We start from the raw sequence: 12,372 nt of genomic DNA, 5'->3' as shown, positions 1-12,372 counted from the left end.
GAAAATTGTCCTGGAACACCTTCCATAAGTATGCTAGAATGGAATTGAAGAAGCAGGCGAGCGGCCACCAAGGTCTTCTAGCAGCCCGTAGGCTGTGCACACAAGTCCGGTGCTCTGCGGCTTCGTTCTTCGCCCTCGTACAAGCTACCGCTCTGTCCGGCTCCCGGAGCAGGAGAAGCGGCTGCTTCGCGCACACAACAGCCGTACGCTCCGAAGCGCTGCTTCAGCCGAAAGACGCCGGCGACCGGCGCTTCGCTTCGGACAGCTCCGGAGAGCCGGAGTGTGCGTCTGCACTAGACTGCATCATAGCGAAAAGCTTTGGCAGTGTGTCTCGCAGGGAGATAGCTTAGGAGCGCAGCGCACTTATGCCTCCCTTGTCCAGAAACACGATTTTACTGCACACTCCAAAAACACTGCTCTTTCCAGGGCAATATATAAGCTGCTTTCTGACGGCCGTGATCTTTCGGGGAGTCTTGCACAGCTCGTTGTTTTAACGTGCACATGCCGTCCTGGCATTCAGTGCACAGTGAAGGCAATCGCAAAAGTCCAGGTGCTGCTGACTCTCAAACACAAGGCGCTGGCTATGTTCTTGCTTCTCGACAACTCAACGGAGTGCTTCATTTCTGCAGTTGCCATCGAGGTCTCTGCACTCGGAGCCTCAGAGGACGAGCACGAGTTTCCCAGGAGGGGCTGCATCAGGACGAATTCAAAATTCAGGAAAATTGTCCTGGAACACCTTCCATAAGGATGCTAGAATGGAATTGAAGAGGCAGGCGAGTGTCCACCACGGTCCTCTAGCAGTCCTTAGGGTGCGCGCAGAAGCCCGGTGCTCTTCGGCTTCGTTCTTCGCCCTCGTACAAGCTACCGCTCTGTCCGGCTCCCGGAGCAGGAGAAGCGGCTGCTTCGCGCACACAGCAGCGGAGCGGCAGCCGTACGCTCCGAAGCGCTGCTTCAGCCGAAAGACGCCGGCGACCGGCGCTTCGCTTCGGATAGCAGCCGAGAGCCGTAGTGTGCGTCTGCACTAAACTGCATCATAGCGAAAAGCTTTGGCAGTGTGTCTCGCAGGGAGATAGCTTAGGAGCGCAGCGCACTTATGCCTCCCTTGTCCAGAAACACGATTTTACTGCACTCTCCAAACACACTGCAGTTTCGAGGTCAAGATGCCAGATGCTCTCTGATGCCCGTGCTACCTTCCTTCTCCTGCCCAGCTCGTTGTTTTAACGTGCACGTGCCGTCCTGGCATTCAGTGCACAGTGAAGGCAATCGCAAAAGTCCAGGTGCTGCTGACTCCCAAACACAAGGCGCTGGCTATGTTCTTGCTTCTCGACAACTCAACGGAGTGCTTCATTTCTGCAGTTGCCATCGAGGTCTCTGCACTCGGAGCCTCAGAGGACGAGCACGAGTTTCCCAGGAGGGGCTGCATCAGGACGAATTCAAAATTCAGGAAAATTGTCCTGGAACACCTTCCATAAGTATGCTAGAATGGAATTGAAGAAGCAGGCGAGCGGCCACCAAGGTCTTCTAGCAGCCCGTAGGCTGTGCACACAAGTCCGGTGCTCTGCGGCTTCGTTCTTCGCCCTCGTACAAGCTACCGCTCTGTCCGGCTCCCGGAGCAGGAGAAGCGGCTGCTTCGCGCACACAGCAGCGGAGCGGCAGCCGTACGCTCCGAAGCGCTGCTTCAGCCGAAAGACGCCGGCCACCGGCGCTTCGCTTCGGATAGCAGCCGAGAGCCGTAGTGTGCGTCTGCACTAAACTGCATCATAGCGAAAAGCTTTGGCAGTGTGTCTCGCAGGGAGATAGCTTAGGAGCGCAGCGCACTTATGCCTCCCTTGTCCAGAAACACGATTTTACTGCACTCTCCAAAAACACTGCTCTTTCCAGGGCAATATATAAGCTGCTTTCTGACGGCCGTGATCTTTCGGGGAGTCTTGCACAGCTCGTTGTTTTAACGTGCACATGCCGTCCTGGTATTCAGTGCACAGTGAAGGCAATCGCAAAAGTCCAGGTGCTGCTGACTCTCAAACACAAGGCGCTGGCTATGTTCTTGCTTCTCGACAACTCAACGGAGTGCTTCATTTCTGCAGTTGCCATCGAGGTCTCTGCACTCGGAGCCTCAGAGGACGAGCACGAGTTTCCCAGGAGGGGCTGCATCAGGACGAATTCAAAATTCAGGAAAATTGTCCTGGAACACCTTCCATAAGGATGCTAGAATGGAATTGAAGAGGCAGGCGAGTGTCCACCACGGTCCTCTAGCAGTCCTTAGGGTGCGCGCAGAAGCCCGGTGCTCTTCGGCTTCGTTCTTCGCCCTCGTACAAGCTACCGCTCTGTCCGGCTCCCGGAGCAGGAGAAGCGGCTGCTTCGCGCACACAGCAGCGGAGCGGCAGCCGTACGCTCCGAAGCTCTGCTTCAGCCGAAAGACGCCGGCGACCGGCGCTTCGCTTCGGATAGCAGCCGAGAGCCGTAGTGTGCGTCTGCACTAAACTGCATCATAGCGAAAAGCTTTGGCAGTGTGTCTCGCAGGGAGATAGCTTAGGAGCGCAGCGCACTTATGCCTCCCTTGTCCAGAAACACGATTTTACTGCACACTCCAAAAACACTGCAGTTTTGAGGTCAAGATGCCAGATGCTCTCTGATGCCCGTGCTACCTTCCTTCTCCTGCCCAGCTCGTTGTTGCAGCGTGCACGTGCCGTCCTGGCATTCAGTGCACAGTGAAGGCAATCGCAAAAGTCCAGGTGCTGCTGACTCCCAAACACAAGGCGCTGGCTATGTTCTTGCTTCTCGACAACTCAACGCAGCCCTTCATTTCTGCAGTTGCAATCGAGGTCTCTGCATGTCGGAGCCTCAGAGGACGAGCACGAGTTTCCCAGGAGGGGCTGCATCAGGACGAATTCAAAACTCAGGAAAATTGTCCTGTAACACCTTCCATAAGGATGCTAGAATGCAATTGAAGAGGCAGGCGAGCGGCCACCAAGGTCCTCTAGCATCCCGTAGGCTGTGCACACAAGTCCGGTGCTCTGCGGCTTCGTTCTTCGCCCTCGTACAAGCTACCGCTCTCTCCGGCTCCCGGATCAGGAGAAGCGGCTGCTTCGCGCACACAACAGCCGTACGCTCCGAAGCGCTGCTTCAGCCGAAAGACGCCGGCGACCGGCGGTTCGCTTCGGATAGCAGCCGAGAGCCGTAGTGTGCGTCTGCACTAAACTGCATCATAGCGAAAAGCTTTGGCAGTGTGTCTCGCAGGGAGATAGCTTAGGAGCGCAGCGCACTTATGCCTCCCTTGTCCAGAAACACGATTTTACTGCACTCTCCAAACACACTGCAGTTTCGAGGTCAAGATGCCAGATGCTCTCTGATGCCCGTGCTACCTTCCTTCTCCTGCCCAGCTCGTTGTTTTAACGTGCACGTGCCGTCCTGGCATTCAGTGCACAGTGAAGGCAATCGCAAAAGTCCAGGTGCTGCTGACTCCCAAACACAAGGCGCTGGCTATGTTCTTGCTTCTCGACAACTCAACGCAGCCCTTCATTTCTGCAGTTGCCATCGAGGTCTCTGCACTCGGAGACTCAGAGGACGAGCACGAGTTTCCCAGGAGGGGCTGCATCAGGACGAATTCAAAATTCAGGAAAATTGTCCTGGAACACCTTCCATAAGGATGCTAGAATGGAATTGAAGAGGCAGGCGAGCGGCCACCAAGGTCCTCTAGCAGCCCGTAGGCTGTGCACACAAGTCCGGTGCTCTGCGGCTTCGTTCTTCGCCCTCGTACAAGCTACCGCTCTGTCCGGCTCCCGGAGCAGGAGAAGCGGCTGCTTCGCGCACACAACAGCCGTACGCTCCGAAGCGCTGCTTCAGCCGAAAGACGCCGGCCACCGGCGCTTCGCTTCGGACAGCTCCGGAGAGCCGGAGTGTGCGTCTGCACTAGACTGCATCATAGCGAAAAGCTTTGGCAGTGTGTCTCGCAGGGAGATAGCTTAGGAGCGCAGCGCACTTATGCCTCCCTTGTCCAGAAACACGATTTTACTGCACTCTCCAAAAACACTGCTCTTTCCAGGGCAATATATAAGCTGCTTTCTGACGGCCGTGATCTTTCGGGGAGTCTTGCACAGCTCGTTGATTTAACGTGCACATGCCGTCCTGGTATTCAGTGCACAGTGAAGGCAATCGCAAAAGTCCAGGTGCTGCTGACTCTCAAACACAAGGCGCTGGCTATGTTCTTGCTTCTCGACAACTCAACGGAGTGCTTCATTTCTGCAGTTGCCATCGAGGTCTCTGCATGTCGGAGCCTCAGAGGACGAGCACGAGTTTCCCAGGAGGGGCTGCATCAGGAGGAATTCAAAACTCAGGAAAATTGTCCTGGAACACCTTCCATAAGGATGCTAGAATGGAATTGAAGAGGCAGGCGAGTGTCCACCACGGTCCTCTAGCAGTCCTTAGGGTGCGCGCAGAAGCCCGGTGCTCTTCGGCTTCGTTCTTCGCCCTCGTACAAGCCACCGCTCTGTCCGGCTCCCGGAGCAGGAGAAGCGGCTGCTTCGCGCACACAGCAGCGGAGCGGCAGCCGTACGCTCCGAAGCTCTGCTTCAGCCGAAAGACGCCGGCGACCGGCGCTTCGCTTCGGATAGCAGCCGAGAGCCGTAGTGTGCGTCTGCACTAAACTGCATCATAGCGAAAAGCTTTGGCAGTGTGTCTCGCAGGGAGATAGCTTAGGAGCGCAGCGCACTTATGCCTCCCTTGTCCAGAAACACGATTTTACTGCACTCTCCAAAAACACTGCTCTTTCCAGGGCAATATATAAGCTGCTTTCTGACGGCCGTGATCTTTCGGGGAGTCTTGCACAGCTCGTTGTTTTAACGTGCACATGCCGTCCTGGTATTCAGTGCACAGTGAAGGCAATCGCAAAAGTCCAGGTGCTGCTGACTCTCAAACACAAGGCGCTGGCTATGTTCTTGCTTCTCGACAACTCAACGGAGTGCTTCATTTCTGCAGTTGCCATCGAGGTCTCTGCACTCGGAGCCTCAGAGGACGAGCACGAGTTTCCCAGGAGGGGCTGCATCAGGACGAATTCAAAATTCAGGAAAATTGTCCTGGAACACCTTCCATAAGGATGCTAGAATGGAATTGAAGAGGCAGGCGAGTGTCCACCACGGTCCTCTAGCAGTCCTTAGGGTGCGCGCAGAAGCCCGGTGCTCTTCGGCTTCGTTCTTCGCCCTCGTACAAGCTACCGCTCTGTCCTGCTCCCGGAGCAGGAGAAGCGGCTGCTTCGCGCACACAGCAGCGGAGCGGCAGCCGTACGCTCCGAAGCTCTGCTTCAGCCGAAAGACGCCGGCGACCGGCGGTTCGCTTCGGACAGCTCCGGAGAGCCGGAGTGTGCGTCTGCACTAGACTGCATCATAGCGAAAAGCTTTGTCAGTGTGTCTCGCAGGGAGATAGCTTAGGAGCGCAGCGCACTTATGCCTCCCTTGTCCAGAAACACGATTTTACTGCACACTCCAAAAACACTGCTCTTTCCAGGGCAATATATAAGCTGCTTTCTGACGGCCGTGATCTTTCGGGGAGTCTTGCACAGCTCGTTGTTTTAACGTGCACATGCCGTCCTGGTATTCAGTGCACAGTGAAGGCAATCGCAAAAGTCCAGGTGCTGCTGACTCTCAAACACAAGGCGCTGGCTATGTTCTTGCTTCTCGACAACTCAACGGAGTGCTTCATTTCTGCAGTTGCCATCGAGGTCTCTGCACTCGGAGCCTCAGAGGACGAGCACGAGTTTCCCAGGAGGGGCTGCATCAGGACGAATTCAAAATTCAGGAAAATTGTCCTGGAACACCTTCCATAAGGATGCTAGAATGGAATTGAAGAGGCAGGCGAGTGTCCACCACGGTCCTCTAGCAGTCCTTAGGGTGCGCGCAGAAGCCCGGTGCTCTTCGGCTTCGTTCTTCGCCCTCGTACAAGCTACCGCTCTGTCCGGCTCCCGGAGCAGGAGAAGCGGCTGCTTCGCGCACACAGCAGCGGAGCGGCAGCCCTACGCTCCGAAGCGCTGCTTCAGCCGAAAGACGCCGGCGACCGGCGCTTCGCTTCGGATAGCAGCCGAGAGCCGTAGTGTGCGTCTGCACTAAACTGCATCATAGCGAAAAGCTTTGGCAGTGTGTCTCGCAGGGAGATAGCTTAGGAGCGCAGCGCACTTATGCCTCCCTTGTCCAGAAACACGATTTTACTGCACACTCCAAAAACACTTCAGTTTCGAGGTCAAGATGCCAGATGCTCTCTGATGCCCGTGCTACCTTCCTTCTCCTGCCCAGCTCGTTGTTGCAGCGTGCACGTGCCGTCCTGGCATTCAGTGCACAGTGAAGGCAATCGCAAAAGTCCAGGTGCTGCTGACTCCCAAACACAAGGCGCTGGCTATGTTCTTGCTTCTCGACAACTCAACGGAGTGCTTCATTTCTGCAGTTGCCATCGAGGTCTCTGCACTCGGAGCCTCAGAGGACGAGCACGAGTTTCCCAGGAGGGGCTGCATCAGGACGAATTCAAAATTCAGGAAAATTGTCCTGGAACACCTTCCATAAGTATGCTAGAATGGAATTGAAGAAGCAGGCGAGCGGCCACCAAGGTCTTCTAGCAGCCCGTAGGCTGTGCACACAAGTCCGGTGCTCTGCGGCTTCGTTCTTCGCCCTCGTACAAGCTACCGCTCTGTCCGGCTCCCGGAGCAGGAGAAGCGGCTGCTTCGCGCACACAACAGCCGTACGCTCCGAAGCGCTGCTTCAGCCGAAAGACGCCGGCGACCGGCGGTTCGCTTCGGACAGCTCCGGAGAGCCGGAGTGTGCGTCTGCACTAGACTGCATCATAGCGAAAAGCTTTGTCAGTGTGTCTCGCAGGGAGATAGCTTAGGAGCGCAGCGCACTTATGCCTCCCTTGTCCAGAAACACGATTTTACTGCACTCTCCAAAAACACTGCTCTTTCCAGGGCAATATATAAGCTGCTTTCTGACGGCCGTGATCTTTCGGGGAGTCTTGCACAGCTCGTTGTTTTAACGTGCACATGCCGTCCTGGTATTCAGTGCACAGTGAAGGCAATCGCAAAAGTCCAGGTGCTGCTGACTCTCAAACACAAGGCGCTGGCTATGTTCTTGCTTCTCGACAACTCAACGGAGTGCTTCATTTCTGCAGTTGCCATCGAGGTCTCTGCACTCGGAGCCTCAGAGGACGAGCACGAGTTTCCCAGGAGGGGCTGCATCAGGACGAATTCAAAATTCAGGAAAATTGTCCTGGAACACCTTCCATAAGGATACTAGAATGGAATTGAAGAGGCAGGCGAGTGTCCACCACGGTCCTCTAGCAGTCCTTAGGGTGCGCGCAGAAGCCCGGTGCTCTTCGGCTTCGTTCTTCGCCCTCGTACAAGCCACCGCTCTGTCCGGCTCCCGGAGCAGGAGAAGCGGCTGCTTCGCGCACACAGCAGCGGAGCGGCAGCCGTACGCTCCGAAGCTCTGCTTCAGCCGAAAGACGCCGGCCACCGGCGCTTCGCTTCGGATAGCAGCCGAGAGCCGTAGTGTGCGTCTGCACTAAACTGCATCATAGCGAAAAGCTTTGGCAGTGTGTCTCGCAGGGAGATAGCTTAGGAGCGCAGCGCACTTATGCCTCCCTTGTCCAGAAACACGATTTTACTGCACACTCCAAAAACACTGCAGTTTTGAGGTCAAGATGCCAGATGCTCTCTGATGCCCGTGCTACCTTCCTTCTCCTGCCCAGCTCGTTGTTGCAGCGTGCACGTGCCGTCCTGGCATTCAGTGCACAGTGAAGGCAATCGCAAAAGTCCAGGTGCTGCTGACTCCCAAACACAAGGCGCTGGCTATGTTCTTGCTTCTCGACAACTCAACGCAGCCCTTCATTTCTGCAGTTGCAATCGAGGTCTCTGCATGTCGGAGCCTCAGAGGACGAGCACGAGTTTCCCAGGAGGGGCTGCATCAGGACGAATTCAAAACTCAGGAAAATTGTCCTGTAACACCTTCCATAAGGATGCTAGAATGCAATTGAAGAGGCAGGCGAGCGGCCACCAAGGTCCTCTAGCATCCCGTAGGCTGTGCACACAAGTCCGGTGCTCTGCGGCTTCGTTCTTCGCCCTCGTACAAGCTACCGCTCTCTCCGGCTCCCGGATCAGGAGAAGCGGCTGCTTCGCGCACACAACAGCCGTACGCTCCGAAGCGCTGCTTCAGCCGAAAGACGCCGGCGACCGGCGGTTCGCTTCGGACAGCTCCGGAGAGCCGGAGTGTGCGTCTGCACTAGACTGCATCATAGCGAAAAGCTTTGGCAGTGTGTCTCGCAGGGAGATAGCTTAGGAGCGCAGCGCACTTATGCCTCCCTTGTCCAGAAACAAGATTTTACTGCACACTCCAAAAACACTGCTCTTTCCAGGGCAATATATAAGCCGCTTTCTGACGGCCGTGATCTTTCGGGGAGTCTTGCACAGCTCGTTGTTTTAACGTGCACATGCCGTCCTGGCATTCAGTGCACAGTGAAGGCAATCGCAAAAGTCCAGGTGCTGCTGACTCTCAAACACAAGGCGCTGGCTATGTTCTTGCTTCTCGACAACTCAACGGAGTGCTTCATTTCTGCAGTTGCCATCGAGGTCTCTGCATGTCGGAGCCTCAGAGGACGAGCACGAGTTTCCCAGGAGGGGCTGCATCAGGAGGAATTCAAAATTCAGGAAAATTGTCCTGGAACACCTTCCATAAGGATGCTAGAATGGAATTGAAGAGGCAGGCGAGTGTCCACCACGGTCCTCTAGCAGTCCTTAGGGTGCGCGCAGAAGCCCGGTGCTCTTCGGCTTCGTTCTTCGCCCTCGTACAAGCCACCGCTCTGTCCGGCTCCCGGAGCAGGAGAAGCGGCTGCTTCGCGCACACAGCAGCGGAGCGGCAGCCGTACGCTCCGAAGCTCTGCTTCAGCCGAAAGACGCCGGCGACCGGCGCTTCGCTTCGGATAGCAGCCGAGAGCCGTAGTGTGCGTCTGCACTAAACTGCATCATAGCGAAAAGCTTTGGCAGTGTGTCTCGCAGGGAGATAGCTTAGGAGCGCAGCGCACTTATGCCTCCCTTGTCCAGAAACACGATTTTACTGCACTCTCCAAAAACACTGCTCTTTCCAGGGCAATATATAAGCTGCTTTCTGACGGCCGTGATCTTTCGGGGAGTCTTGCACAGCTCGTTGTTTTAACGTGCACATGCCGTCCTGGTATTCAGTGCACAGTGAAGGCAATCGCAAAAGTCCAGGTGCTGCTGACTCTCAAACACAAGGCGCTGGCTATGTTCTTGCTTCTCGACAACTCAACGGAGTGCTTCATTTCTGCAGTTGCCATCGAGGTCTCTGCACTCGGAGCCTCAGAGGACGAGCACGAGTTTCCCAGGAGGGGCTGCATCAGGACGAATTCAAAATTCAGGAAAATTGTCCTGGAACACCTTCCATAAGGATGCTAGAATGGAATTGAAGAGGCAGGCGAGTGTCCACCACGGTCCTCTAGCAGTCCTTAGGGTGCGCGCAGAAGCCCGGTGCTCTTCGGCTTCGTTCTTCGCCCTCGTACAAGCTACCGCTCTGTCCGGCTCCCGGAGCAGGAGAAGCGGCTGCTTCGCGCACACAGCAGCGGAGCGGCAGCCGTACGCTCCGAAGCTCTGCTTCAGCCGAAAGACGCCGGCGACCGGCGGTTCGCTTCGGACAGCTCCGGAGAGCCGGAGTGTGCGTCTGCACTAGACTGCATCATAGCGAAAAGCTTTGTCAGTGTGTCTCGCAGGGAGATAGCTTAGGAGCGCAGCGCACTTATGCCTCCCTTGTCCAGAAACACGATTTTACTGCACACTCCAAAAACACTGCTCTTTCCAGGGCAATATATAAGCTGCTTTCTGACGGCCGTGATCTTTCGGGGAGTCTTGCACAGCTCGTTGTTTTAACGTGCACATGCCGTCCTGGTATTCAGTGCACAGTGAAGGCAATCGCAAAAGTCCAGGTGCTGCTGACTCTCAAACACAAGGCGCTGGCTATGTTCTTGCTTCTCGACAACTCAACGGAGTGCTTCATTTCTGCAGTTGCCATCGAGGTCTCTGCACTCGGAGCCTCAGAGGACGAGCACGAGTTTCCCAGGAGGGGCTGCATCAGGACGAATTCAAAATTCAGGAAAATTGTCCTGGAACACCTTCCATAAGGATGCTAGAATGGAATTGAAGAGGCAGGCGAGTGTCCACCACGGTCCTCTAGCAGTCCTTAGGGTGCGCGCAGAAGCCCGGTGCTCTTCGGCTTCGTTCTTCGCCCTCGTACAAGCCACCGCTCTGTCCGGCTCCCGGAGCAGGAGAAGCGGCTGCTTCGCGCACACAGCAGCGGAGCGGCAGCCGTACGCTCCGAAGCTCTGCTTCAGCCGAAAGACGCCGGCCACCGGCGCTTCGCTTCGGATAGCAGCCGAGAGCCGTAGTGTGCGTCTGCACTAAACTGCATCATAGCGAAAAGCTTTGGCAGTGTGTCTCGCAGGGAGATAGCTTAGGAGCGCAGCGCACTTATGCCTCCCTTGTCCAGAAACACGATTTTACTGCACTCTCCAAAAACACTGCTCTTTCCAGGGCAATATATAAGCTGCTTTCTGACGGCCGTGATCTTTCGGGGAGTCTTGCACAGCTCGTTGTTTTAACGTGCACATGCCGTCCTGGTATTCAGTGCACAGTGAAGGCAATCGCAAAAGTCCAGGTGCTGCTGACTCTCAAACACAAGGCGCTGGCTATGTTCTTGCTTCTCGACAACTCAACGGAGTGCTTCATTTCTGCAGTTGCCATCGAGGTCTCTGCACTCGGAGCCTCAGAGGACGAGCACGAGTTTCCCAGGAGGGGCTGCATCAGGACGAATTCAAAATTCAGGAAAATTGTCCTGGAACACCTTCCATAAGGATGCTAGAATGGAATTGAAGAGGCAGGCGAGTGTCCACCACGGTCCTCTAGCAGTCCTTAGGGTGCGCGCAGAAGCCCGGTGCTCTTCGGCTTCGTTCTTCGCCCTCGTACAAGCTACCGCTCTGTCCTGCTCCCGGAGCAGGAGAAGCGGCTGCTTCGCGCACACAGCAGCGGAGCGGCAGCCGTACGCTCCGAAGCTCTGCTTCAGCCGAAAGACGCCGGCGACCGGCGCTTCGCTTCGGACAGCTCCGGAGAGCCGGAGTGTGCGTCTGCACTAGACTGCATCATAGCGAAAAGCTTTGTCAGTGTGTCTCGCAGGGAGATAGCTTAGGAGCGCAGCGCACTTATGCCTCCCTTGTCCAGAAACACGATTTTACTGCACACTCCAAAAACACTGCTCTTTCCAGGGCAATATATAAGCTGCTTTCTGACGGCCGTGATCTTTCGGGGAGTCTTGCACAGCTCGTTGTTTTAACGTGCACATGCCGTCCTGGTATTCAGTGCACAGTGAAGGCAATCGCAAAAGTCCAGGTGCTGCTGACTCTCAAACACAAGGCGCTGGCTATGTTCTTGCTTCTCGACAACTCAACGGAGTGCTTCATTTCTGCAGTTGCCATCGAGGTCTCTGCACTCGGAGCCTCAGAGGACGAGCACGAGTTTCCCAGGAGGGGCTGCATCAGGACGAATTCAAAATTCAGGAAAATTGTCCTGGAACACCTTCCATAAGGATGCTAGAATGGAATTGAAGAGGCAGGCGAGTGTCCACCACGGTCCTCTAGCAGTCCTTAGGGTGCGCGCAGAAGCCCGGTGCTCTTCGGCTTCGTTCTTCGCCCTCGTACAAGCTACCGCTCTGTCCGGCTCCCGGAGCAGGAGAAGCGGCTGCTTCGCGCACACAGCAGCGGAGCGGCAGCCGTACGCTCCGAAGCGCTGCTTCAGCCGAAAGACGCCGGCGACCGGCGCTTCGCTTCGGATAGCAGCCGAGAGCCGTAGTGTGCGTCTGCACTAAACTGCATCATAGCGAAAAGCTTTGGCAGTGTGTCTCGCAGGGAGATAGCTTAGGAGCGCAGCGCACTTATGCCTCCCTTGTCCAGAAACACGATTTTACTGCACACTCCAAAAACACTGCAGTTTCGAGGTCAAGATGCCAGATGCTCTCTGATGCCCGTGCTACCTTCCTTCTCCTGCCCAGCTCGTTGTTGCAGCGTGCACGTGCCGTCCTGGCATTCAGTGCACAGTGAAGGCAATCGCAAAAGTCCAGGTGCTGCTGACTCCCAAACACAAGGCGCTGGCTATGTTCTTGCTTCTCGACAACTCAACGGAGTGCTTCATTTCTGCAGTTGCAATCGAGGTCTCTGCATGTCGGAGCCTCAGAGGACGAGCACGAGTTTCCCAGGAGGGGCTGCATCAGGACGAATTCAAAATTCAGGAAAATTGTCCTGGAACACCTTCCATAAGGATGCTAGAATGGAATTGAAGAA

This window comes from Lonchura striata, chromosome 9, assembly GCF_050655825.1.
Source record: "Lonchura striata isolate lonStrDom1 chromosome 9, ASM5065582v1, whole genome shotgun sequence".
NCBI classification, from domain to species: Eukaryota; Metazoa; Chordata; class Aves; order Passeriformes; family Estrildidae; genus Lonchura; species Lonchura striata.
This window is presented reverse-complemented; position numbering follows the sequence as displayed.